Below are 24,656 nucleotides of genomic sequence, written 5' to 3'. Positions count from 1 at the left end.
ACCCAGTGTTGACATGTGGCAAGACGCTCCTCGGCGCCCGTCTTAATTCGGCATCTCTCCTGGAGGCGCTCAGTCAGACTCACTGTTGACATGTGGCAAGATGCTCCTCGGGGCGCATCTTGCTTGGGCCTCTTTCCTGGAGGCCCTCAGTCAGACCCATTGTTGACATGTGGCAAGACGCTCCTCGGGGCGCTTCTTGCTTGGGCCTCTCTACTGGAGGCGCTCAGTCAGACCCATTGTTGACATGTGGCAAGACGCTCCTCGGCGCCCGTCTTAATTCGGCATCTCTCCTGGAGGCGCTCAGTCAGACTCACTGTTGACATGTGGCAAGATGCTCCTCGGGGCGCATCTTGCTTGGGCCTCTTTCCTGGAGGCCCTCAGTCAGACCCATTGTTGACATGTGGCAAGACGCTCCTCGGGGCGCTTCTTGCTTGGGCCTCTCTACTGGAGGCGCTCAGTCAGACCCATTGCTGACATGTGGCAAGACGCTCATAGGGGCACGTCTTGCTTGGGCCTCTCTCCTGGAGGCGCTCAGTCAGACCCAGTGTTGACATGTGGCAAGACGCTCCTCGGGGCGCGTCTTGCTTGGGCCTCTCTCCTGGAGGCGCTCAGTCAGACCCATTGTTGACATGTGGCAAGACGCTCCTCGGGGCGCGTCTTGCTTTGGCCTCTCTCCTGGAGGCGCTCAGTCAGACCGAGTGCTGACATGTGGCAAGACGCTCCTCGGGGCGCGTCTTGCTTGGGCCTCTCTCCTGGAGGCGCTCAGTCAGACACAGTGGTGACATGTGGCAAGACGCTTCTCGGGGCGCGTGTTGCTTGGGCCTCTCTCCTGGAGGCCCTCTGTCAGACCCAGTGTTGACATGTGGCAAGACACTCCTCGGGGCGCGTCTTGCTTGGGCTTCTCTCCTGGAGGCCCTCAGTCAGACGCAGTGTTGACAAGTGTCAAGATGCTCCTCGGGGCGCATCTTGCTTGGGCCTCTCTCCTGGAGGCACTCAGTCAGACCCATTGTTGACATGTGGCAAGACGCTCCTCGGGGTGCGTCTTGCTTGGGCTTCTCTCCTGGAGGCCCTCAGTCAGACCCATTGTTGACATGTGGCAAGACGCTCCTCGGGGCGCTTCTTGCTTGGGCCTCTCTCCTGGAGGCGCTCAGTCAGACCCAGTGTTGACATGTGGCAAGACGCTCCTCGGGGCACGTCTTGCTTGGGCCTCTCTCCTGGAGGCGCTCAGTCAGACCCAGTGTTGACATGTGGCAAGACGCTCCTCGGCGCCCGTCTTAATTCGGCATCTCTCCTGGAGGCGCTCAGTCAGACTCACTGTTGACATGTGGCAAGATGCTCCTCGGGGCGCATCTTGCTTGGGCCTCTTTCCTGGAGGCCCTCAGTCAGACCCATTGTTGACATGTGGCAAGACGCTCCTCGGGGCGCTTCTTGCTTGGGCCTCTCTACTGGAGGCGCTCAGTCAGACCCATTGTTGACATTTGGCAAGACGCTCATAGGGGCACGTCTTGCTTGGGCCTCTCTCCTGGAGGCGCTCAGTCAGACCCAGTGTTGACATGTGGCAAGACGCTCCTCGGGGCGCGTCTTCCTTGGGCCTCTCTCCTGGAGGCGCTCAGTCAGACCCAGTGTTGACATGTGGCAAGACGCTCCTCGGGGCGCGTCTTGCTTTGGCCTCTCTCCTGGAGGCGCTCAGTCAGACCGAGTGCTGACATGTGGCAAGACGCTCCTCGGGGTGCGTCTTGCTTGGGCCTCTCTCCTGGAGGCGCTCAGTCAGACCCAGTGGTGACATGTGGCAAGACGCTTCTCGGGGCGCGTGTTGCTTGGGCCTCTCTCCTGGAGGCCCTCTGTCAGACCCAGTGTTGACATGTGGCAAGACGCTCCTCGGGGCACGTCTTGCTTGGGCTTCTCTCATGGAGGCCCTCAGTCAGACCCAGTGTTGACATGTGTCAAAACGCTCCTCGGGGTGCATCTTGCTTGGGCCTCGCTCCTGGAGGCGCTCAGTCAGACCCAGTGTTGACATGTGGCAAGACGCTCCTCGGCGCCCGTCTTAATTGGGCATCTCTCCTGGAGGCGCTCAGTCAGACTCACTGTTGACATGTGGCAAGATGCTCCTCGGGGCGCATCTTGCTTGGGCCTCTCTCCTGGAGGCCCTCAGTCAGACCCATTGTTGACATGTGGCAAGACGCTCCTCGGGGCGCTTCTTGCTTGGGCCTCTCTACTGGAGGCGCTCAGTCAGACCCATTGTTGACATGTGGCAAGACGCTCATAGGGGCACGTCTTGCTTGGGCCTCTCTCCTGGAGGCGCTCAGTCAGACCCAGTGTTGACATGTGGCAAGACGCTCCTCGGGGCGCGTCTTGCTTGGGCCTCTATCCTGGAGGCGCTCAGTCAGACCCAGTGTTGACATGTGGCAAGAAGCTCCTCGGGGCGCGTCTTGCTTTGGCCTCTCTCCTGGAGGCGCTCAGTCAGACCGAGTGCTGACATGTGGCAAGACGCTCCTCGGGGCGTGTCTTGCTTGGGCCTCTCTCCTGGAGGCGCTCAGTCAGACCCAGTGGTGACATGTGGCAAGACGCTTCTCGGGGCGCGTGTTGCTTGGGCCTCTCTCCTGGAGGCCCTCTGTCAGACCCAGTGTTGACATGTGGCAAGACACTCCTCGGGGCGCGTCTTGCTTGGGCTTCTCTCCTGGAGGCCCTCAGTCAGACCCAGTGTTGACAAGTGTCAAGATGCTCCTCGGGGCGCGTGTTGCTTGGGCCTCTCTCCTGGAGGCACTCAGTCAGACCCATTGTTGACATGTGGCAAGACGCTCCTCGGGGTGCGTCTTGCTTGGGCTTCTCTCCTGGAGGCCCTCAGTCAGACCCATTGTTGACATGTGGCAAGACGCTCCTCGGGGCGCTTCTTGCTTGGGCCTCTCTCCTGGAGGCCCTCAGTCAGACCCAGTGTTGACATGTGGCAAGACGCTCCTCGGGGCACGTCTTGCTTGGGCCTCTCTCCTGGAGAAGCTCAGTCAGACCCAGTGTTGACATGTGGCAAGACGCTCCTCGGGGCACGTCTTGCTTGGGCTTCTCTCATGGAGGCCCTCAGTCAGACCCAGTGTTGACAGGTGTCAAAACGCTCCTCGGGGTGCGTCTTGCTTGGGCCTCTCTCCTGGAGGCGCTCAGTCAGACCCAGTGTTGACATGTGGCAAGACGCTCCTCGGCGCCCGTCTTAATTGGGCATCTCTCCTGGAGGCGTTCAGTCAGACTCACTGTTGACATGTGGCAAGATGCTCCTCGGGGCGCATCTTGCTTGGGCCTCTCTCCTGGAGGCCCTCAGTCAGACCCATTGTTGACATGTGGCAAGACGCTCCTCGGGGCGCTTCTTGCTTGGGCCTCTCTACTGGAGGCGCTCAGTCAGACCCATTGTTGACATGTTGCAAGACGCTCATAGGGGCACGTCTTGCTTGGGCCTCTCTCCTGGAGGCGCTCAGTCAGACCCAGTGTTGACATGTGGCAAGACGCTCCTCGGGGCGCGTCTTGCTTGGGCCTCTCTCCTGGAGGCGCTCAGTCAGACCCAGTGTTGACATGTGGCAAGACGCTCCTCGGGGCGCGTCTTGCTTTGGCCTCTCTCCTGGAGGCGCTCAGTCAGACCGAGTGCTGACATGTGGCAAGACGCTCCTCGGGGCGCGTCTTGCTTGGTCCTCTCTCCTGGAGGCGCTCAGTCAGACCCAGTGGTGACATGTGGCAAGACGCTTCTCGGGGCGCGTGTTGCTTGGGCCTCTCTCCTGGAGGCCCTCTGTCAGACCCAGTGTTGACATGTGGCAAGACACTCCTCGGGGCGCGTCTTGCTTGGGCTTCTCTCCTGGAGGCCCTCAGTCAGACCCAGTGTTGACAAGTGTCAAGATGCTCCTCGGGGCGTGTCTTGCTTGGGCCTCTCTCCTGGAGGCACTCAGTCAGACCCATTGTTGACATGTGGCAAGACGCTCCTCGGGGCGCGTCTTGCTTGGGCTTCTCTCCTGGAGGCCCTCAGTCAGACCCATTGTTGACATGTGGCAAGACGCTCCTCGGGGCGCTTCTTGCTTGGGCCTCTCTCCTGGAGGCGCTCAGTCAGACCCAGTGTTGACATGTGGCAAGACGCTCCTCGGGAACGTCTTGCTTGTGCCTCTCTCCTGGAGGCGCTCAGTCAGACCCAATGTTGACATGTGGCAAGACGCTCCTCGGGGCACGTCTTGCTTGGGCTTCTCTCATGGAGGCCCTCAGTCAGACCCAGTGTTGACATGTGTCAAGACGCTCCTCGGGGTGCATCTTGCTTGGGCCTCTCTCCTGGAGAAGCTCAGTCAGACGCAGTGTTGACATGTGGCAAGACGCTCCTCGGGGCTCGTCTTGCTGGAGCTTCTCTCATGGAGGCGCTCAGTCAGACCCAGTGTTGACATGTGGCAAGACGCTCCTCGGCGCGCGTCTTAATTGGGCATCTCTCCTGGAGGCGCTCAGTCAGACTCACTGTTGACATGTGGCAAGATGCTCCTCGGGGCGCGTCTTGCTTGGGCATCTCTCCTGGAGGCGCTCAGTCAGACCCAGTGTTGACATGTGACAAGACGCTCCTCGGGGCGCGTCTTGCTTGGGCCTCTCTCCTGGAGGCGCTCAGTCACAACCAGAGGTGACATGTGGCAAGATGCTCCTTGGGGCGCGTATTGCTTGGGCCTCTCTCCTGGAGGCCCTCAATCAGACCCAGTGTTGACACGTGGCAAGACGCTCCTCGGGACGCGTCTTGCTTGGGTCTCTCTCCTGGAGGCGCTCAGTCAGACCGAGTAGTGTCAAGTGGCATGACGCTCCTCGGGGCGCGTCTTGCTTGGGCCTCTCTCCTGGAGGCGCTCAGTCAGACTCAGTGGTGACATGTGGCAAGACACTCCTCGGGGGGCGTCTTGCTTGGGCCTCTCTCCTGGAGGCCCTCTGTCAGACCCAGTGTTGACATGTGGCAAGACGCTCCTCGGGGCGCGTCTTGCTTGGGCCTCTCTCCTGGAGGCGCTCAGTCAGACCCAGTGGTGACATATGGCAAGACGCTCCTCGGGGCGCGTGTTGCTTGGGCCTCTCTCCTGGAGGCCCTCTGTCAGACCCAGTGTTGACATGTGGCAAGACGCTCCTCGGGGCGCGTCTTGCTTGGGCTTCTCTCCTGGAGGCCCTCAGTCAGACCCATTGTTGACGTGTGGCAAGACGCTCCTCGGGGTGCTTCTTGATTGGGCCTCTCTACTGGAAGTGCTCAGTCATACCCAGTGTTGACATGTGGCAAGACGCTCATAGGGGCACGTCTTGCTTGGGCCTCTCTCCTGGAGGCGCTCAGTCAGACCCAGTGTTGACATGTGGCAAGACGCTCCTCGGGGTGCGTCTTGCTTGGGCCTCTCTCCTGGAGGCTCTCAGTCAGACCCAGTGTTGACATGTGGCAAGACGCTCCTCGGGGCGCGTCTTGCTTGGGCCTCTCTCCTGGAGGCGCTCAGTCATACCGAGTGCTGACATGTGGCAAGACGCTCCTCGGGGCGCGTCTTGCTTGGACCTCTCTCCTGGAGGCGCTCAGTCAGACCCAGTGGTGACATGTGGCAAGACGCTTCTCGGGGCGCGTGTTGCTTGGGCCTCTCTCCTGGAGGCCCTCTGTCAGACCCAGTGTTGACATGTGGCAAGACGCTCCTCGGGGCGCGTCTTGCTTGGGCTTCTCTCCTGGAGGCCCTCAGTCAGACCCAGTGTTGACAAGTGTCAAGATGCTCCTCGGGGCGCGTCTTGCTTGGGCCTCTCTCCTGGAGGCGCTCAGTCAGACCCATTGTTGACATGTGGCAAGACGCTCCTAGGGGCGCGTCTTGCTTGGGCTTCTCTCCTGGAGGCCCTCAGTCAGACCCATTGTTGACATGTGGCAAGACGCTCCTCGGGGCGCTTCTTGCTTGGGCCTCTCTCCTGGAGGCGCTCAGTAAGACCCAGTGTTGACATGTGGCAAGACACTCCTCGGGGCACGTCTTGCTTGGGCCTCTCTCCTGGAGGAGCTCAGTCAGACCCAGTGTTGACATGTGGCAAGACGCTCCTCGGGGCGCGTCTTGCTTGGGCCTCTCTCCTGGAGGCGCTCAGTCAGAACCAGAGGTGACATGTGGCAAGACGCTCCTCGGGGCGCGTATTGCTTGGGCCTCTCTCCTGGAGGCCCTCTGTCAGACCCAGTGTTGACACGTGGCAAGACGCTCCTCGGGGTGCGTCTTGCTTGGGTCTCTCTCCTGGAGGCGCTCAGTCAGACCGAGTAGTGACATGTGGCATGACGCTCCTCAGGGCGCGTCTTGCTTGGGCCTCTCTCCTGGAGGCGCTCAGTCAGACCCAGTGGTGACATGTGGCAAGACTCTCCTCGGGGCGCGTCTTGCTTGGGCCTCTCTCCTGGAGGCCCTCTGTCAGACCCAGTGTTCACATGTGGCAAGACGCTCCTCGGGGCGCGTCTTGCTTGGGCCTCTCTCCTGGAGGCGCTCAGTCAGACCCAGTGATGACATATGGCAAGACGCTTCTAGGGGCGCGTGTTGCTTGGGCCTCTCTCCTGGAGGCCCTCTGTCAGACCCAGTGTTGACATGTGGCAAGACACTCCTCGGGGCGCGTTTTGCTTGGGCTTCTCTCCTGGAGGCCCTCAGTCAGACCCAGTGTTGACAAGTGTCAAGATGCTCCTCTGGGCGCGTCTTGCTTGGGCCTCTCTCCTGGAGGCACTCAGTCAGACCCAGTGTTGACATGTGGCAAGACGCTCCTCGGGGCACGTCTTGCTTGGGCCTCTCTCCTGGAGGCGCTCAGTCAGACCCAGTGTTGACAAGTGGCAAAACGCTCCTCGGGGCACGCCTTGCTTGGGCTTCTCTCATGGAGGCCCTCAGTCAGACCCAGTGTTGACATGTGGCAAGACGCTCCTTGGGGCACGTCTTGCTTGGGCCTCTCTCCTGGAGGCGCTCAGTCAGACCCAGTGGTGACATATGGCAAGACGCTTCTCGGGGCGCGTCTTGCTTGGGCTTCTCTCCTGGAGGCCCTCAGTCAGACCCAGTGTTGACAAGTGTCAAGATGCTCCTCGGGGCGCGTATTGCTTGGGCCTCTCTCCTGGAGGCCCTCTGTCAGACCCAGTGTTGACACGTGGTAAGACGCTCCTCAGGGCGCGTCTTGCTTGGGTCTCTCTCCTGGAGGCGCTCAGTCAGACCGAGTAGTGACATGCTGCATGACGCTCCTCGGGGTGCGTCTTGCTTGGGCCTCTCTCCTGGAAGCGCTCAGTCAGACCCAGTGGTGACATGTGGCAAGACACTCCTCGGGGCGCGTCTTTCTTGGGCCTCTCTCCTGGAGGCCCTCTGTCAGACCCAGTGTTGACATGTGGCAAGACGCTCCTCGGGGCGCTTCTTGCTTGGGCCTCTCTCCTGGAGGCGCTCAGTCAGACCCAGTGGTGACATATGGCAAGACGCTTCTCGGGGCGCGTGTTGCTTGGGCCTCTCTCCTGGAGGCCCTCTGTCAGACCCAGTGTTGACATGTGGCAAGACACTCCTCGGGGCGCGTCTTGCTTGGGCTTCTCTCCTGGAGGCCCTCAGTCAGACCCAGTGTTGACAAGTGTCAAGATGCTCCTCGGGGCGCGTCTTGCTTGGGCCTCTCTCCTGGAGGCGCTCAGTCAGACCCATTGTTGACATGTGGCAAGACGCTCCTCGGGGCACGTCTTGCTTGGGCCTCTCTCCTGGAGGCGCTCAGTCAGACCCAGTGTTGACATGTGGCAAGACGCTCCTCGGGGCACGTCTTGCTTGGGCTTCTCTCATGGAGGCCCTCAGTCAGACCCAGTGTTGACATGTGTCAAAACGCTCCTCGGGGTGCGTCTTGCTTGGGCCTCTCTCCTGGAGGCGCTCAGTCAGACCCAGTGTTGACATGTGGCAAGACGCTCCTCGGCGCCCGTCTTAATTGGGCATCTCTCCTGGAGGCGCTCAGTCCGACTCACTGTTGACATGTGGCAAGATGCTCCTCGGGGCGCATCTTGCTTGGGCCTCTCTCCTGGAGGCGCTCAGTCAGACCCATTGTTGACATGTGGCAAGATGCTCCTCGGGGCGCTTCTTGCTTGGGCCTCTCTACTGGAGGCGCTCAGTCAGACCCATTGCTGACATGTGGCAAGACGCTCATAGGGGCACGTCTTGCTTGGGCCTCTCTCCTGGAGGCGCTCAGTCAGACCCAGTGTTGACATGTGGCAAGACGCTTCTCGCGGCGCGTCTTGCTTGGGCCTCTCTCCTGGAGGCGCTCAGTCAGACCCAGTGTTGACATGTGGCAAGACGCTCCTCGGGGCGCGTCTTGCTTTGGCCTCTCTCCTGGAGGCGCTCAGTCAGACCGAGTGCTGACATGTGGCAAGACGCTCCTCGGGGCGCGTGTTGCTTGGGCCTCTCTCCTGGAGGCCCTCTGTCAGACCCAGTGTTGACATGTGGCAAGACGCTCCTCGGGGCGCGTCTTGCTTGGGCTTCTCTCCTGGAGGCCCTCAGTCAGACGCAGTGTTGACAAGTGTCAAGATGCTCCTCGGGGCGCGTCTTGCTTGGGCCTCTCTCCTGGAGGCACTCAGTCAGACCCATTGTTGACATGTGGCAAGACGCTCCTCGGGGTGCGTCTTGCTTGGGCTTCTCTCCTGGAGGCCCTCAGTCAGACCCATTGTTGACATGTGGCAAGACGCTCCTCGGGGCGCTTCTTGCTTGGGCCTCTCTCCTGGAGGCGCTCAGTCAGACCCAGTGTTGACATGTGGCAAGACGCTCCTCGGGGCACGTCTTGCTTGGGCCTCTCTCCTGGAGGCGCTCAGTCAGACCCAGTGTTGACATGTGGCAAGACGCTCCTCGGCGCCCGTCTTAATTCGGCATCTCTCCTGGAGGCGCTCAGTCAGACTCACTGTTGACATGTGGCAAGATGCTCCTCGGGGAGCATCTTGCTTGGGCCTCTTTCCTGGAGGCCCTCAGTCAGACCCATTGTTGACATGTGGCAAGACGCTCCTCGGGGCGCTTCTTGCTTGGGCCTCTCTACTGGAGGCGCTCAGTCAGACCCATTGTTGACATGTGGCAAGACGCTCATAGGGGCACGTCTTGCTTGGGCCTCTCTCCTGGAGGCGCTCAGTCAGACCCAGTGTTGACATGTGGCAAGACGCTCCTCGGGGCGCGTCTTCCTTGGGCCTCTCTCCTGGAGGCGCTCAGTCAGACCCAGTGTTGACATGTGGCAAGACGCTCCTCGGGGCGCGTCTTGCTTTGGCCTCTCTCCTGGAGGCGCTCAGTCAGACCGAGTGCTGACATGTGGCAAGACGCTCCTCGGGGCGCGTCTTGCTTGGGCCTCTCTCCTGGAGGCGCTCAGTCAGACCCAGTGGTGACATGTGGCAAGACGCTTCTCGGGGCGCGTGTTGCTCTGGCCTCTCTCCTGGAGGCCCTCTGTCAGACCCAGTGTTGACATGTGGCAAGACGCTCATCGGGGCACGTCTTGCTTGGGCTTCTCTCATGGAGGCCCTCAGTCAGACCCAGTGTTGACATGTGTCAAAACGCTCCTCGGGGTGCATCTTGCTTGGGCCTCTCTCCTGGAGGCGCTCAGTCAGACCCAGTGTTGACATGTGGCAAGACGCTCCTCGGCGCCCGTCTTAATTGGGCATCTCTCCTGGAGGCGCTCAGTCAGACTCACTGTTGACATGTGGCAAGATGCTCCTCGGGGCGCATCTTGCTTGGGCCTCTCTCCTGGAGGCCCTCAGTCAGACCCATTGTTGACATGTGGCAAGACGCTCCTCGGGGCGCTTCTTGCTTGGGCCTCTCTACTGGAGGCGCTCAGTCAGACCCATTGTTGACATGTGGCAAGACGCTCATAGGGGCACGTCTTGCTTGGGCCTCTCTCCTGGAGGCGCTCAGTCAGACCCAGTGTTGACATGTGGCAAGACGCTCCTCGGGGCGCGTCTTGCTTGGGCCTCTATCCTGGAGGCGCTCAGTCAGACCCAGTGTTGACATGTGGCAAGACGCTCCTCGGGGCGCGTCTTGCTTTGGCCTCTCTCCTGGAGGCGCTCAGTCAGACCGAGTGCTGACATGTGGCAAGACGCTCCTCGGGGCGCGTCTTGCTTGGGCCTCTCTCCTGGAGGCGCTCAGTCAGACCCAGTGGTGACATGTGGCAAGACGCTTCTCGGGGCGCGTGTTGCTTGGGCCTCTCTCCTGGAGGCCCTCTGTCAGACCCAGTGTTGACATGTGGCAAGACACTCCTCGGGGCGCGTCTTGCTTGGGCTTCTCTCCTGGAGGCCCTCAGTCAGACCCAGTGTTGACAAGTGTCAAGATGCTCCTCGGGGCGCGTCTTGCTTGGGCTTCTCTCCTGGAGGCCCTCAGTCAGACCCATTGTTGACATGTGGCAAGACGCTCCTCGGGGCGCTTCTTGCTTGGGCCTCTCTCCTGGAGGCGCTCAGTCAGACCCAGTGTTGACATGTGGCAAGACGCTCCTCGGGGCACGTCTTGCTTGGGCCTCTCTCCTGGAGAAGCTAAGTCAGACCCAGTGTTGACATGTGGCAAGACGCTCCTCGGGGCACGTCTTGCTTGGGCTTCTCTCATGGAGGCCCTCAGTCAGACCCAGTGTTGACAGGTGTCAAAACGCTCCTCGGGGTGCGTCTTGCTTCGGCCTCTCTCCTGGAGGCGCTCAGTCAGACCCAGTGTTGACATGTGGCAAGACGCTCCTCGGCGCCCGTCTTAATTGGGCATCTCTCCTGGAGGCGTTCAGTCAGACTCACTGTTGACATGTGGCAAGATGCTCCTCGGGGCGCATCTTGCTTGGGCCTCTCTCCTGGAGGCCCTCAGTCAGACCCATTGTTGACATGTGGCAAGACGCTCCTCGGGGCGCTTCTTGCTTGGGCCTCTCTACTGGAGGCGCTCAGTCAGACCCATTGTTGACATGTTGCAAGACGCTCATAGGGGCACGTCTTGCTTGGGCCTCTCTCCTGGAGGCGCGCAGTCAGACCCAGTGTTGACATGTGGCAAGACGCTCCTCGGGGCGCGTCTTGCTTGGGCCTCTCTCCTGGAGGCGCTCAGTCAGACCCAGTGTTGACATGTGGCAAGACGCTCCTCGGGGCGCGTCTTGCTTTGGCCTCTCTCCTGGAGGCGCTCAGTCAGACCGAGTGCTGACATGTGGCAAGACGCTCCTCGGGGCGCGTCTTGCTTGGTCCTCTCTCCTGGAGGCGCTCAGTCAGACCGAGTGCTGACATGTGGCAAGACGCTCCTCGGGGCGCGTCTTGCTTGGGCCTCTCTCCTGGAGGCGCTCAGTCAGACCCAGTGTTGACATGTGGCAAGACGCTCCTCGGGGCGCGTCTTGCTTGGGCCTCTCTCCTGGAGGCGCTCAGTCAGACCCAGTGTTGACATGTGGCAAGACGCTCCTCGGGGCGCGTCTTGCTTTGGCCTCTCTCCTGGAGGCGCTCAGTCAGACCGAGTGCTGACATGTGGCAAGACGCTCCTCGGGGCGCGTCTTGCTTGGTCCTCTCTCCTGGAGGCGCTCAGTCAGACCCAGTGGTGACATGTGGCAAGACGCTTCTCGGGGCGCGTGTTGCTTGGGCCTCTCTCCTGGAGGCCCTCTGTCAGACCCAGTGTTGACATGTGGCAAGACACTCCTCGGGGCGCGTCTTGCTTGGGCTTCTCTCCTGGAGGCCCTCAGTCAGACCCAGTGTTGACAAGTGTCAAGATGCTCCTCGGGGCGTGTCTTGCTTGGGCCTCTCTCCTGGAGGCACTCAGTCAGACCCATTGTTGACATGTGGCAAGACGCTCCTCGGGGCGCGTCTTGCTTGGGCTTCTCTCCTGGAGGCCCTCAGTCAGACCCATTGTTGACATGTGGCAAGACGCTCCTCGGGGCGCTTCTTGCTTGGGCCTCTCTCCTGGAGGCGCTCAGTCAGACCCAGTGTTGACATGTGGCAAGACGCTCCTCGGGAACGTCTTGCTTGTGCCTCTCTCCTGGAGGCGCTCAGTCAGACCCAATGTTGACATGTGGCAAGACGCTCCTCGGGGCACGTCTTGCTTGGGCTTCTCTCATGGAGGCCCTCAGTCAGACCCAGTGTTGACATGTGTCAAGACGCTCCTCGGGGTGCATCTTGCTTGGGCCTCTCTCCTGGAGAAGCTCAGTCAGACGCAGTGTTGACATGTGGCAAGACGCTCCTCGGGGCTCGTCTTGCTGGAGCTTCTCTCATGGAGGCGCTCAGTCAGACCCAGTGTTGACATGTGGCAAGACGCTCCTCGGCGCGCGTCTTAATTGGGCATCTCTCCTGGAGGCGCTCAGTCAGACTCACTGTTGACATGTGGCAAGATGCTCCTCGGGGCGCGTCTTGCTTGGGCATCTCTCCTGGAGGCGCTCAGTCAGACCCAGTGTTGACATGTGACAAGACGCTCCTCGGGGCGCGTCTTGCTTGGGCCTCTCTCCTGGAGGCGCTCAGTCACAACCAGAGGTGACATGTGGCAAGATGCTCCTTGGGGCGCGTATTGCTTGGGCCTCTCTCCTGGAGGCCCTCAATCAGACCCAGTGTTGACACGTGGCAAGACGCTCCTCGGGACGCGTCTTGCTTGGGTCTCTCTCCTGGAGGCGCTCAGTCAGACCGAGTAGTGTCAAGTGGCATGACGCTCCTCGGGGCGCGTCTTGCTTGGGCCTCTCTCCTGGAGGCGCTCAGTCAGACTCAGTGGTGACATGTGGCAAGACACTCCTCGGGGGGCGTCTTGCTTGGGCCTCTCTCCTGGAGGCCCTCTGTCAGACCCAGTGTTGACATGTGGCAAGACGCTCCTCGGGGCGCGTCTTGCTTGGGCCTCTCTCCTGGAGGCGCTCAGTCAGACCCAGTGGTGACATATGGCAAGACGCTCCTCGGGGCGCGTGTTGCTTGGGCCTCTCTCCTGGAGGCCCTCTGTCAGACCCAGTGTTGACATGTGGCAAGACGCTCCTCGGGGCGCGTCTTGCTTGGGCTTCTCTCCTGGAGGCCCTCAGTCAGACCCATTGTTGACGTGTGGCAAGACGCTCCTCGGGGTGCTTCTTGATTGGGCCTCTCTACTGGAAGCGCTCAGTCATACCCAGTGTTGACATGTGGCAAGACGCTCATAGGGGCACGTCTTGCTTGGGCCTCTCTCCTGGAGGCGCTCAGTCAGACCCAGTGTTGACATGTGGCAAGACGCTCCTCGGGGTGCGTCTTGCTTGGGCCTCTCTCCTGGAGGCTCTCAGTCAGACCCAGTGTTGACATGTGGCAAGACGCTCCTCGGGGCGCGTCTTGCTTGGGCCTCTCTCCTGGAGGCGCTCAGTCATACCGAGTGCTGACATGTGGCAAGACGCTCCTCGGGGCGCGTCTTGCTTGGACCTCTCTCCTGGAGGCGCTCAGTCAGACCCAGTGGTGACATGTGGCAAGACGCTTCTCGGGGCGCGTGTTGCTTGGGCCTCTCTCCTGGAGGCCCTCTGTCAGACCCAGTGTTGACATGTGGCAAGACGCTCCTCGGGGCGCGTCTTGCTTGGGCTTCTCTCCTGGAGGCCCTCAGTCAGACCCAGTGTTGACAAGTGTCAAGATGCTCCTCGGGGCGCGTCTTGCTTGGGCCTCTCTCCTGGAGGCGCTCAGTCAGACCCATTGTTGACATGTGGCAAGACGCTCCTAGGGGCGCGTCTTGCTTGGGCTTCTCTCCTGGAGGCCCTCAGTCAGACCCATTGTTGACATGTGGCAAGACGCTCCTCGGGGCGCTTCTTGCTTGGGCCTCTCTCCTGGAGGCGCTCAGTAAGACCCAGTGTTGACATGTGGCAAGACACTCCTCGGGGCACGTCTTGCTTGGGCCTCTCTCCTGGAGGAGCTCAGTCAGACCCAGTGTTGACATGTGGCAAGACGCTCCTCGGGGCGCGTCTTGCTTGGGCCTCTCTCCTGGAGGCGCTCAGTCAGAACCAGAGGTGACATGTGGCAAGACGCTCCTCGGGGCGCGTATTGCTTGGGCCTCTCTCCTGGAGGCCCTCTGTCAGACCCAGTGTTGACACGTGGCAAGACGCTCCTCGGGGTGCGTCTTGCTTGGGTCTCTCTCCTGGAGGCGCTCAGTCAGACCGAGTAGTGACATGTGGCATGACGCTCCTCAGGGCGCGTCTTGCTTGGGCCTCTCTCCTGGAGGCGCTCAGTCAGACCCAGTGGTGACATGTGGCAAGACTCTCCTCGGGGCGCGTCTTGCTTGGGCCTCTCTCCTGGAGGCCCTCTGTCAGACCCAGTGTTCACATGTGGCAAGACGCTCCTCGGGGCGCGTCTTGCTTGGGCCTCTCTCCTGGAGGCGCTCAGTCAGACCCAGTGATGACATATGGCAAGACGCTTCTAGGGGCGCGTGTTGCTTGGGCCTCTCTCCTGGAGGCCCTCTGTCAGACCCAGTGTTGACATGTGGCAAGACACTCCTCGGGGCGCGTTTTGCTTGGGCTTCTCTCCTGGAGGCCCTCAGTCAGACCCAGTGTTGACAAGTGTCAAGATGCTCCTCTGGGCGCGTCTTGCTTGGGCCTCTCTCCTGGAGGCACTCAGTCAGACCCAGTGTTGACATGTGGCAAGACGCTCCTCGGGGCACGTCTTGCTTGGGCCTCTCTCCTGGAGGCGCTCAGTCAGACCCAGTGTTGACAAGTGGCAAGACGCTCCTCGGGGCACGCCTTGCTTGGGCTTCTCTCATGGAGGCCCTCAGTCAGACCCAGTGTTGACATGTGGCAAGACGCTCCTTGGGGCACGTCTTGCTTGGGCCTCTCTCCTGGAGGCGCTCAGTCAGACCCAGTGGTGACATATGGCAAGACGCTTCTCGGGGCGCGTCTTGCTTGGGCTTCTCTCCTGGAGGCCCTCAGTCAGACCCAGTGTTGACAAGTGTCAAGATGCTCCTCGGGGCGCGTATTGCTTGGGCCTCTCTCCTGGAGGCCCTCTGTCAGACCCAGTGTTGACACGTGGTAAGACGCTCCTCAGGGCGCGTCTTGCTTGGGTCTCTCTCCTGGAGGCGCTCAGTCAGACCGAGTAGTGACATGCTGCATGACGCTCCTCGGGGTGCGTCTTGCTTGGGCCTCTCTCCTGGAAGCGCTCAGTCAGACCCAGTGGTGACATGTGGCAAGACACTCCTCGGGGCGCGTCTTTCTTGGGCCTCTCTCCTGGAGGCCCTCTGTCAGACCCAGTGTTGACATGTGGCAAGACGCTCCTCGGGGCGCGTCTTGCTTGGGCCTCTCTCCTGGAGGCGCTCAGTCAGACCCAGTGGTGACATATGGCAAGACGCTTCTCGGGGCGCGTGTTGCTTGGGCCTCTCTCCTGGAGGCCCTCTGTCAGACCCAGTGTTGACATGTGGCAAGACACTCCTCGGGGCGCGTCTTGCTTGGGCTTCTCTCCTGGAGGCCCTCAGTCAGACCCAGTGTTGACAAGTGTCAAGATGCTCCTCGGGGCGCGTCTTGCTTGGGCCTCTCTCCTGGAGGCGCTCAGTCAGACCCATTGTTGACATGTGGCAAGACGCTCCTCGGGGCACGTCTTGCTTGGGCCTCTCTCCTGGAGGCGCTCAGTCAGACCCAGTGTTGACATGTGGCAAGACGCTCCTCGGGGCACGTCTTGCTTGGGCTTCTCTCATGGAGGCCCTCAGTCAGACCCAGTGTTGACATGTGTCAAAACGCTCCTCGGGGTGCGTCTTGCTTGGGCCTCTCTCCTGGAGGCGCTCAGTCAGACCCAGTGTTGACATGTGGCAAGACGCTCCTCGGCGCCCGTCTTAATTGGGCATCTCTCCTGGAGGCGCTCAGTCCGACTCACTGTTGACATGTGGCAAGATGCTCCTCGGGGCGCATCTTGCTTGGGCCTCTCTCCTGGAGGCCCTCAGTCAGACCCATTGTTGACATGTGGCAAGATGCTCCTCGGGGCGCTTCTTGCTTGGGCCTCTCTACTGGAGGCGCTCAGTCAGACCCATTGCTGACATGTGGCAAGACGCTCATAGGGGCACGTCTTGCTTGGGCCTCTCTCCTGGAGGCGCTCAGTCAGACCCAGTGTTGACATGTGGCAAGACGCTTCTCGGGGCGCGTCTTGCTTGGGCCTCTCTCCTGGAGGCGCTCAGTCAGACCCAGTGTTGACATGTGGCAAGACGCTCCTCGGGGCGCGTCTTGCTTTGGCCTCTCTCCTGGAGGCGCTCAGTCAGACCGAGTGCTGACATGTGGCAAGACGCTCCTCGGGGCGCGTGTTGCTTGGGCCTCTCTCCTGGAGGCCCTCTGTCAGACCCAGTGTTGACATGTGGCAAGACGCTCCTCGGGGCGCGTCTTGCTTGGGCTTCTCTCCTGGAGGCCCTCAGTCAGACGCAGTGTTGACAAGTGTCAAGATGCTCCTCGGGGCGCGTCTTGCTTGGGCCTCTCTCCTGGAGGCACTCAGTCAGACCCATTGTTGACATGTGGCAAGACGCTCCTCGGGGTGCGTCTTGCTTGGGCTTCTCTCCTGGAGGCCCTCAGTCAGACCCATTGTTGACATGTGGCAAGACGCTCCTCGGGGCGCTTCTTGCTTGGGCCTCTCTCCTGGAGGCGCTCAGTCAGACCCAGTGTTGACATGTGGCAAGACGCTCCTCGGGGCACGTCTTGCTTGGGCCTCTCTCCTGGAGGCGCTCAGTCAGACCCAGTGTTGACATGTGGCAAGACGCTCCTCGGCGCCCGTCTTAATTCGGCATCTCTCCTGGAGGCGCTCAGTCAGACTCACTGTTGACATGTGGCAAGATGCTCCTCGGGGAGCATCTTGCTTGGGCCTCTTTCCTGGAGGCCCTCAGTCAGACCCATTGTTGACATGTGGCAAGACGCTCCTCGGGGCGCTTCTTGCTTGGGCCTCTCTACTGGAGGCGCTCAGTCAGACCCAGTGGTGACATGTGGCAAGACGCTTCTCGGGGCGCGTGTTGCTTGGGCCTCTCTCCTGGAGGCCCTCTGTCAGACCCAGTGTTGACATGTGGCAAGACGCTCATCGGGGCACGTCTTGCTTGGGCTTCTCTCATGGAGGCCCTCAGTCAGACCCAGTGTTGACATGTGTCAAAACGCTCCTCGGGGTGCATCTTGCTTGGGCCTCTCTCCTGGAGGCGCTCAGTCAGACCCAGTGTTGACATGTGGCAAGACGCTCCTCGGCGCCCGTCTTAATTGGGCATCTCTCCTGGAGGCGCTCAGTCAGACTCACTGTTGACATGTGGCAAGATGCTCCTCGGGGCGCATCTTGCTTGGGCCTCTCTCCTGGAGGCCCTCAGTCAGACCCATTGTTGACATGTGGCAAGACGCTCCTCGGGGCGCTTCTTGCTTGGGCCTCTCTACTGGAGGCGCTCAGTCAGACCCATTGTTGACATGTGGCAAGACGCTCATAGGGGCACGTCTTGCTTGGGCCTCTCTCCTGGAGGCGCTCAGTCAGACCCAGTGTTGACATGTGGCAAGACGCTCCTCGGGGCGCGTCTTGCTTGGGCCTCTATCCTGGAGGCGCTCAGTCAGACCCAGTGTTGACATGTGGCAAGACGCTCCTCGGGGCGCGTCTTGCTTTGGCCTCTCTCCTGGAGGCGCTCAGTCAGACCGAGTGCTGACATGTGGCAAGACGCTCCTCGGGGCGCGTCTTGCTTGGGCCTCTCTCCTGGAGGCGCTCAGTCAGACCCAGTGGTGACATGTGGCAAGACGCTTCTCGGGGCGCGTGTTGCTTGGGCCTCTCTCCTGGAGGCCCTCAGTCAGACCCAGTGTTGACATGTGGCAAGACGCTCCTTGGGGCACGTCTTGCTTGGGCCTCTCTCCTGGAGGCGCTCAGTCAGACCCAGTGGTGACATATGGCAAGACGCTTCTCGGGGCGCGTCTTGCTTGGGCTTCTCTCCTGGAGGCCCTCAGTCAGACCCAGTGTTGACAAGTGTCAAGATGCTCCTCGGGGCGCGTATTGCTTGGGCCTCTCTCCTGGAGGCCCTCTGTCAGACCCAGTGTTGACACGTGGTAAGACGCTCCTCAGGGCGCGTCTTGCTTGGGTCTCTCTCCTGGAGGCGCTCAGTCAGACCGAGTAGTGACATGCTGCATGACGCTCCTCGGGGTGCGTCTTGCTTGGGCCTCTCTCCTGGAAGCGCTCAGTCAGACCCAGTGGTGACATGTGGCAAGACACTCCTCGGGGCGCGTCTTTCTTGGGCCTCTCTCCTGGAGGCCCTCTGTCAGACCCAGTGTTGACATGTGGCAAGACGCTCCTCGGGGCGCGTCTTGCTTGGGCCTCTCTCCTGGAGGCGCTCAGTCAGACCCAGTGGTGACATATGGCAAGACGCTTCTCGGGGCGCGTGTTGCTTGGGCCTCTCTCCTGGAGGCCCTCTGTCAGACCCAGTGTTGACATGTGGCAAGACACTCCTCGGGGCGCGTCTTGCTTGGGCTTCTCTCCTGGAGGCCCTCAGTCAGACCCAGTGTTGACAAGTGTCAAGATGCTCCTCGGGGCGCGTCTTGCTTGGGCCTCTCTCCTGGAGGCGCTCAGTCAGACCCATTGTTGACATGTGGCAAGACGCTCCTCGGGGCACGTCTTGCTTGGGCCTCTCTCCTGGAGGCGCTCAGTCAGACCCAGTGTTGACATGTGGCAAGACGCTCCTCGGGGCACGTCTTGCTTGGGCTTCTCTCATGGAGGCCCTCAGTCAGACCCAGTGTTGACATGTGTCAAAACGCTCCTCGGGGTGCGTCTTGCTTGGGCCTCTCTCCTGGAGGCGCTCAGTCAGACCCAGTGTTGACATGTGGCAAGACGCTCCTCGGCGCCCGTCTTAATTGGGCATCTCTCCTGGAGGCGCTCAGTCCGACTCACTGTTGACATGTGGCAAGATGCTCCTCGGGGCGCATCTTGCTTGGGCCTCTCTCCTGGAGGCCCTCAGTCAGACCCATTGTTGACATGTGGCAAGATGCTCCTCGGGGCGCTTCTTGCTTGGGCCTCTCTACTGGAGGCGCTCAGTCAGACCCATTGCTGACATGTGGCAAGACGCTCATAGGGGCACGTCTTGCTTGGGCCTCTCTCCTGGAGGCGCTCAGTCAGACCCAGTGTTGACATGTGGCAAGACGCTTCTCGGGGCGCGTCTTGCTTGGGCCTCTCTCCTGGAGGCGCTCAGTCAGACCCAGTGTTGACATGTGGCAAGACGCTCCTCGGGGCGCGTCTTGCTTTGGCCTCTCTCCTGGAGGCGCTCAGTCAGACCGAGTGCTGACATGTGGCAAGACGCTCCTCGGGGCGCGTGTTGCTTGGGCCTCTCTCCTGGAGGCCCTCTGTCAGACCCAGTGTTGACATGTGGCAAGACGCTCCTCGGGGCGCGTCTTGCTTGGGCTTCTCTCCTGGAGGCCCTCAGTCAGACGCAGTGTTGACAAGTGTCAAGATGCTCCTCGGGGCGCGTCTTGCTTGGGCCTCTCTCCTGGAGGCACTCAGTCAGACCCATTGTTGACATGTGGCAAGACGCTCCTCGGGGTGCGTCTTGCTTGGGCTTCTCTCCTGGAGGCCCTCAGTCAGACCCATTGTTGACATGTGGCAAGACGCTCCTCGGGGCGCTTCTTGCTTGGGCCTCTCTCCTGGAGGCGCTCAGTCAGACCCAGTGTTGACATGTGGCAAGACGCTCCTCGGGGCACGTCTTGCTTGGGCCTCTCTCCTGGAGGCGCTCAGTCAGACCCAGTGTTGACATGTGGCAAGACGCTCCTCGGCGCCCGTCTTAATTCGGCATCTCTCCTGGAGGCGCTCAGTCAGACTCACTGTTGACATGTGGCAAGATGCTCCTCGGGGAGCATCTTGCTTGGGCCTCTTTCCTGGAGGCCCTCAGTCAGACCCATTGTTGACATGTGGCAAGACGCTCCTCGGGGCGCTTCTTGCTTGGGCCTCTCTACTGGAGGCGCTCAGTCAGACCCATTGTTGACATGTGGCAAGACGCTCATAGGGGCACGTCTTGCTTGGGCCTCTCTCCTGGAGGCGCTCAGTCAGACCCAGTGTTGACATGTGGCAAGACGCTCCTCGGGGCGCGTCTTCCTTGGGCCTCTCTCCTGGAGGCGCTCAGTCAGACCCAGTGTTGACATGTGGCAAGACGCTCCTCGGGGCGCGTCTTGCTTTGGCCTCTCTCCTGGAGGCGCTCAGTCAGACCGAGTGCTGACATGTGGCAAGACGCTCCTCGGGGCGCGTCTTGCTTGGGCCTCTCTCCTGGAGGCGCTCAGTCAGACCCAGTGGTGACATGTGGCAAGACGCTTCTCGGGGCGCGTGTTGCTTGGGCCTCTCTCCTGGAGGCCCTCTGTCAGACCCAGTGTTGACATGTGGCAAGACGCTCATCGGGGCACGTCTTGCTTGGGCTTCTCTCATGGAGGCCCTCAGTCAGACCCAGTGTTGACATGTGTCAAAACGCTCCTCGGGGTGCATCTTGCTTGGGCCTCTCTCCTGGAGGCGCTCAGTCAGACCCAGTGTTGACATGTGGCAAGACGCTCCTCGGCGCCCGTCTTAATTGGGCATCTCTCCTGGAGGCGCTCAGTCAGACTCACTGTTGACATGTGGCAAGATGCTCCTCGGGGCGCATCTTGCTTGGGCCTCTCTCCTGGAGGCCCTCAGTCAGACCCATTGTTGACATGTGGCAAGACGCTCCTCGGGGCGCTTCTTGCTTGGGCCTCTCTACTGGAGGCGCTCAGTCAGACCCATTGTTGACATGTGGCAAGACGCTCATAGGGGCACGTCTTGCTTGGGCCTCTCTCCTGGAGGCGCTCAGTCAGACCCAGTGTTGACATGTGGCAAGACGCTCCTCGGGGCGCGTCTTGCTTGGGCCTCTATCCTGGAGGCGCTCAGTCAGACCCAGTGTTGACATGTGGCAAGACGCTCCTCGGGGCGCGTCTTGCTTTGGCCTCTCTCCTGGAGGCGCTCAGTCAGACCGAGTGCTGACATGTGGCAAGACGCTCCTCGGGGCGCGTCTTGCTTGGGCCTCTCTCCTGGAGGCGCTCAGTCAGACCCAGTGGTGACATGTGGCAAGACGCTTCTCGGGGCGCGTGTTGCTTGGGCCTCTCTCCTGGAGGCCCTCTGTCAGACCCAGTGTTGACATGTGGCAAGACACTCCTCGGGGCGCGTCTTGCTTGGGCTTCTCTCCTGGAGGCCCTCAGTCAGACCCAGTGTTGACAAGTGTCAAGATGCTCCTCGGGGCGCGTCTTGCTTGGGCTTCTCTCCTGGAGGCCCTCAGTCAGACCCATTGTTGACATGTGGCAAGACGCTCCTCGGGGCGCTTCTTGCTTGGGCCTCTCTCCTGGAGGCGCTCAGTCAGACCCAGTGTTGACATGTGGCAAGACGCTCCTCGGGGCACGTCTTGCTTGGGCCTCTCTCCTGGAGAAGCTCAGTCAGACCCAGTGTTGACATGTGGCAAGACGCTCCTCGGGGCACGTCTTGCTTGGGCTTCTCTCATGGAGGCCCTCAGTCAGACCCAGTGTTGACAGGTGTCAAAACGCTCCTCGGGGTGCGTCTTGCTTCGGCCTCTCTCCTGGAGGCGCTCAGTCAGACCCAGTGTTGACATGTGGCAAGACGCTCCTCGGCGCCCGTCTTAATTGGGCATCTCTCCTGGAGGCGTTCAGTCAGACTCACTGTTGACATGTGGCAAGATGCTCCTCGGGGCGCATCTTGCTTGGGCCTCTCTCCTGGAGGCCCTCAGTCAGACCCATTGTTGACATGTGGCAAGACGCTCCTCGGGGCGCTTCTTGCTTGGGCCTCTCTACTGGAGGCGCTCAGTCAGACCCATTGTTGACATGTTGCAAGACGCTCATAGGGGCACGTCTTGCTTGGGCCTCTCTCCTGGAGGCGCGCAGTCAGACCCAGTGTTGACATGTGGCAAGACGCTCCTCGGGGCGCGTCTTGCTTGGGCCTCTCTCCTGGAGGCGCTCAGTCAGACCCAGTGTTGACATGTGGCAAGACGCTCCTCGGGGCGCGTCTTGCTTTGGCCTCTCTCCTGGAGGCGCTCAGTCAGACCGAGTGCTGACATGTGGCAAGACGCTCCTCGGGGCGCGTCTTGCTTGGTCCTCTCTCCTGGAGGCACTCAGTCAGACCCAGTGGTGACATGTGGCAAGACGCTTCTCGGGGCGCGTGTTGCTTGGGCCTCTCTCCTGGAGGCCCTCTGTCAGACCCAGTGTTGACATGTGGCAAGACACTCCTCGGGGCGCGTCTTGCTTAGGCTTCTCTCCTGGAGGCCCTCAGTCAGACCCAGTGTTGACAAGTGTCAAGATGCTCCTCGGGGCGCGTCTTGCTTGGGCCTCTCTCCTGGAGGCACTCAGTCAGACCCATTGTTGACATGTGGCAAGACGCTCCTCGGGGCGCGTCTTGCTTGGGCTTCTCTCCTGGAGGCCCTCAGTCAGACCCATTGTTGACATGTGGCAAGACGCTCCTCGGGGCGCTTCTTGCTTGGGCCTCTCTCCTGGAGGCGCTCAGTCAGACCCAGTGTTGACATGTGGCAAGACGCTCCTCGGGAACGTCTTGCTTGTGCCTCTCTCCTGGAGGCGCTCAGTCAGACCCAATGTTGACATGTGGCAAGACGCTCCTCGGGGCACGTCTTGCTTGGGCTTCTCTCATGGAGGCCCTCAGTCAGACCCAGTGTTGACATGTGTCAAGACGCTCCTCGGGGTGCATCTTGCTTGGGCCTCTCTCCTGGAGGCGCTCAGTCAGATGCAGTGTTGACATGTGGCAAGACGCTCCTCGGGGCTCGTCTTGCTGGAGCTTCTCTCATGGAGGCGCTCAGTCAGACCCAGTGTTGACATGTGGCAAGACGCTCCTCGGCGCGCGTCTTAATTGGGCATCTCTCCTGGAGGCGCTCAGTCAGACTCACTGTTGACATGTGGCAAGATGCTCCTCGGGGCGCGTCTTGCTTGGGCATCTCTCCTGGAGGCGCTCAGTCAGACCCAGTGTTGACATGTGACAAGACGCTCCTCGGGGCGCGTCTTGCTTGTGCCTCTCTCCTGGAGGCGCTCAGTCACAACCAGAGGTGACATGTGGCAAGACGCTCCTTGGGGCGCGTATTGCTTGGGCCTCTCTCCTGGAGGCCCTCAATCAGACCCAGTGTTGACACGTGGCAAGACGCTCCTCGGGACGCGTCTTGCTTGGGTCTCTCTCCTGGAGGCGCTCAGTCAGACCGAGTAGTGTCATGTGGCATGACGCTCCTCGGGGCGCGTCTTGCTTGGGCCTCTCTCCTGGAGGCGCTCAGTCAGACTCAGTGGTGACATGTGGCAAGACACTCCTCGGGGGGCGTCTTGCTTGGGCCTCTCTCCTGGAGGCCCTCTGTCAGACCCAGTGTTGACATGTGGCAAGACGCTCCTCGGGGCGCGTCTTGCTTGGGCCTCTCTCCTGGAGGCGCTCAGTCAGACCCAGTGGTGACATATGGCAAGACGCTCCTCGGGGCGCGTGTTGCTTGGGCCTCTCTCCTGGAGGCCCTCTGTCAGACCCAGTGTTGACATGTGGCAAGACGCTCCTCGGGGCGCGTCTTGCTTGGGCTTCTCTCCTGGAGGCCCTCAGTCAGACCCATTGTTGACATGTGGCAAGACGCTCCTCGGGGCGCTTCTTGCTTGGGCCTCTCTACTGGAAGCGCTCAGTCAGACCCAGTGTTGACATGTGGCAAACCGCTCATAGGGGCACGTCTTGCTTGGGCCTCTCTCCTGGAGGTGCTCAGTCAGACCCAGTGTTGACATGTGGCAAGACGCTCCTCGGGGTGCGTCTTGCTTGGGCCTCTCTCCTGGAGGCTCTCAGTCAGACCCAGTGTTGACATGTGGCAAGACGCTCCTCGGGGCGCGTCTTGCTTGGGCCTCTCTCCTGGAGGCGCTCAGTCAGACCGAGTGCTGACATGTGGCAAGACGCTCCTCGGGGCGCGTCTTGCTTGGACCTCTCTCCTGGAGGCGCTCAGTCAGACCCAGTGGTGACATGTGGCAAGACGCTTCTCGGGGCGCGTGTTGCTTGGGCCTCTCTCCTGGAGGCCCTCTGTCAGACCCAGTGTTGACATGTGGCAAGACGCTCCTCGGGGCGCGTCTTGCTTGGGCTTCTCTCCTGGAGGCCCTCAGTCAGACCCAGTGTTGACAAGTGTCAAGATGCTCCTCGGGGCGCGTCTTGCTTGGGCCTCTCTCCTGGAGGCGCTCAGTCAGACCCATTGTTGACATGTGGCAAGACGCTCCTAGGGGCGCGTCTTGCTTGGGCTTCTCTCCTGGAGGCCCTCAGTCAGACCCATTGTTGACATGTGGCAAGACGCTCCTCGGGGCGCTTCTTGCTTGGGCCTCTCTCCTGGAGGCGCTCAGTCAGACCCAGTGTTGACATGTGGCAAGACGCTCCTCGGGGCACGTCTTGCTTGGGCCTCTCTCCTGGAGGCGCTCAGTCAGACCCAGTGTTGACATGTGGCAAGACGCTCCTCGGGGCGCGTCTTGCTTGGGCCTCTCTCCTGGAGGCGCTCAGTCAGAACCAGAGGTGACATGTGGCAAGACGCTCCTCGGGGCGCGTATTGCTTGGGCCTCTCTCCTGGAGGCCCTCTGTCAGACCCAGTGTTGACACGTGGCAAGACGCTCCTCGGGGTGCGTCTTGCTTGGGTCTCTCTCCTGGAGGCGCTCAGTCAGACCGAGTAGTGACATGTGGCATGACGCTCCTCAGGGCGCGTCTTGCTTGGGCCTCTCTCCTGGAGGCGCTCAGTCAGACCCAGTGGTGACATGTGGCAAGACTCTCCTCGGGGCGCGTCTTGCTTGGGCCTCTCTCCTGGAGGCCCTCTGTCAGACCCAGTGTTCACATGTGG

The sequence above is a fragment of the Nothobranchius furzeri genome, chromosome 16 (assembly GCF_043380555.1).
Source record: "Nothobranchius furzeri strain GRZ-AD chromosome 16, NfurGRZ-RIMD1, whole genome shotgun sequence".
NCBI classification, from domain to species: domain Eukaryota; kingdom Metazoa; phylum Chordata; class Actinopteri; order Cyprinodontiformes; family Nothobranchiidae; genus Nothobranchius; species Nothobranchius furzeri.
The sequence above is the reverse complement of the archived record's forward strand: the minus strand, read 5'-3'. Positions refer to the sequence as shown.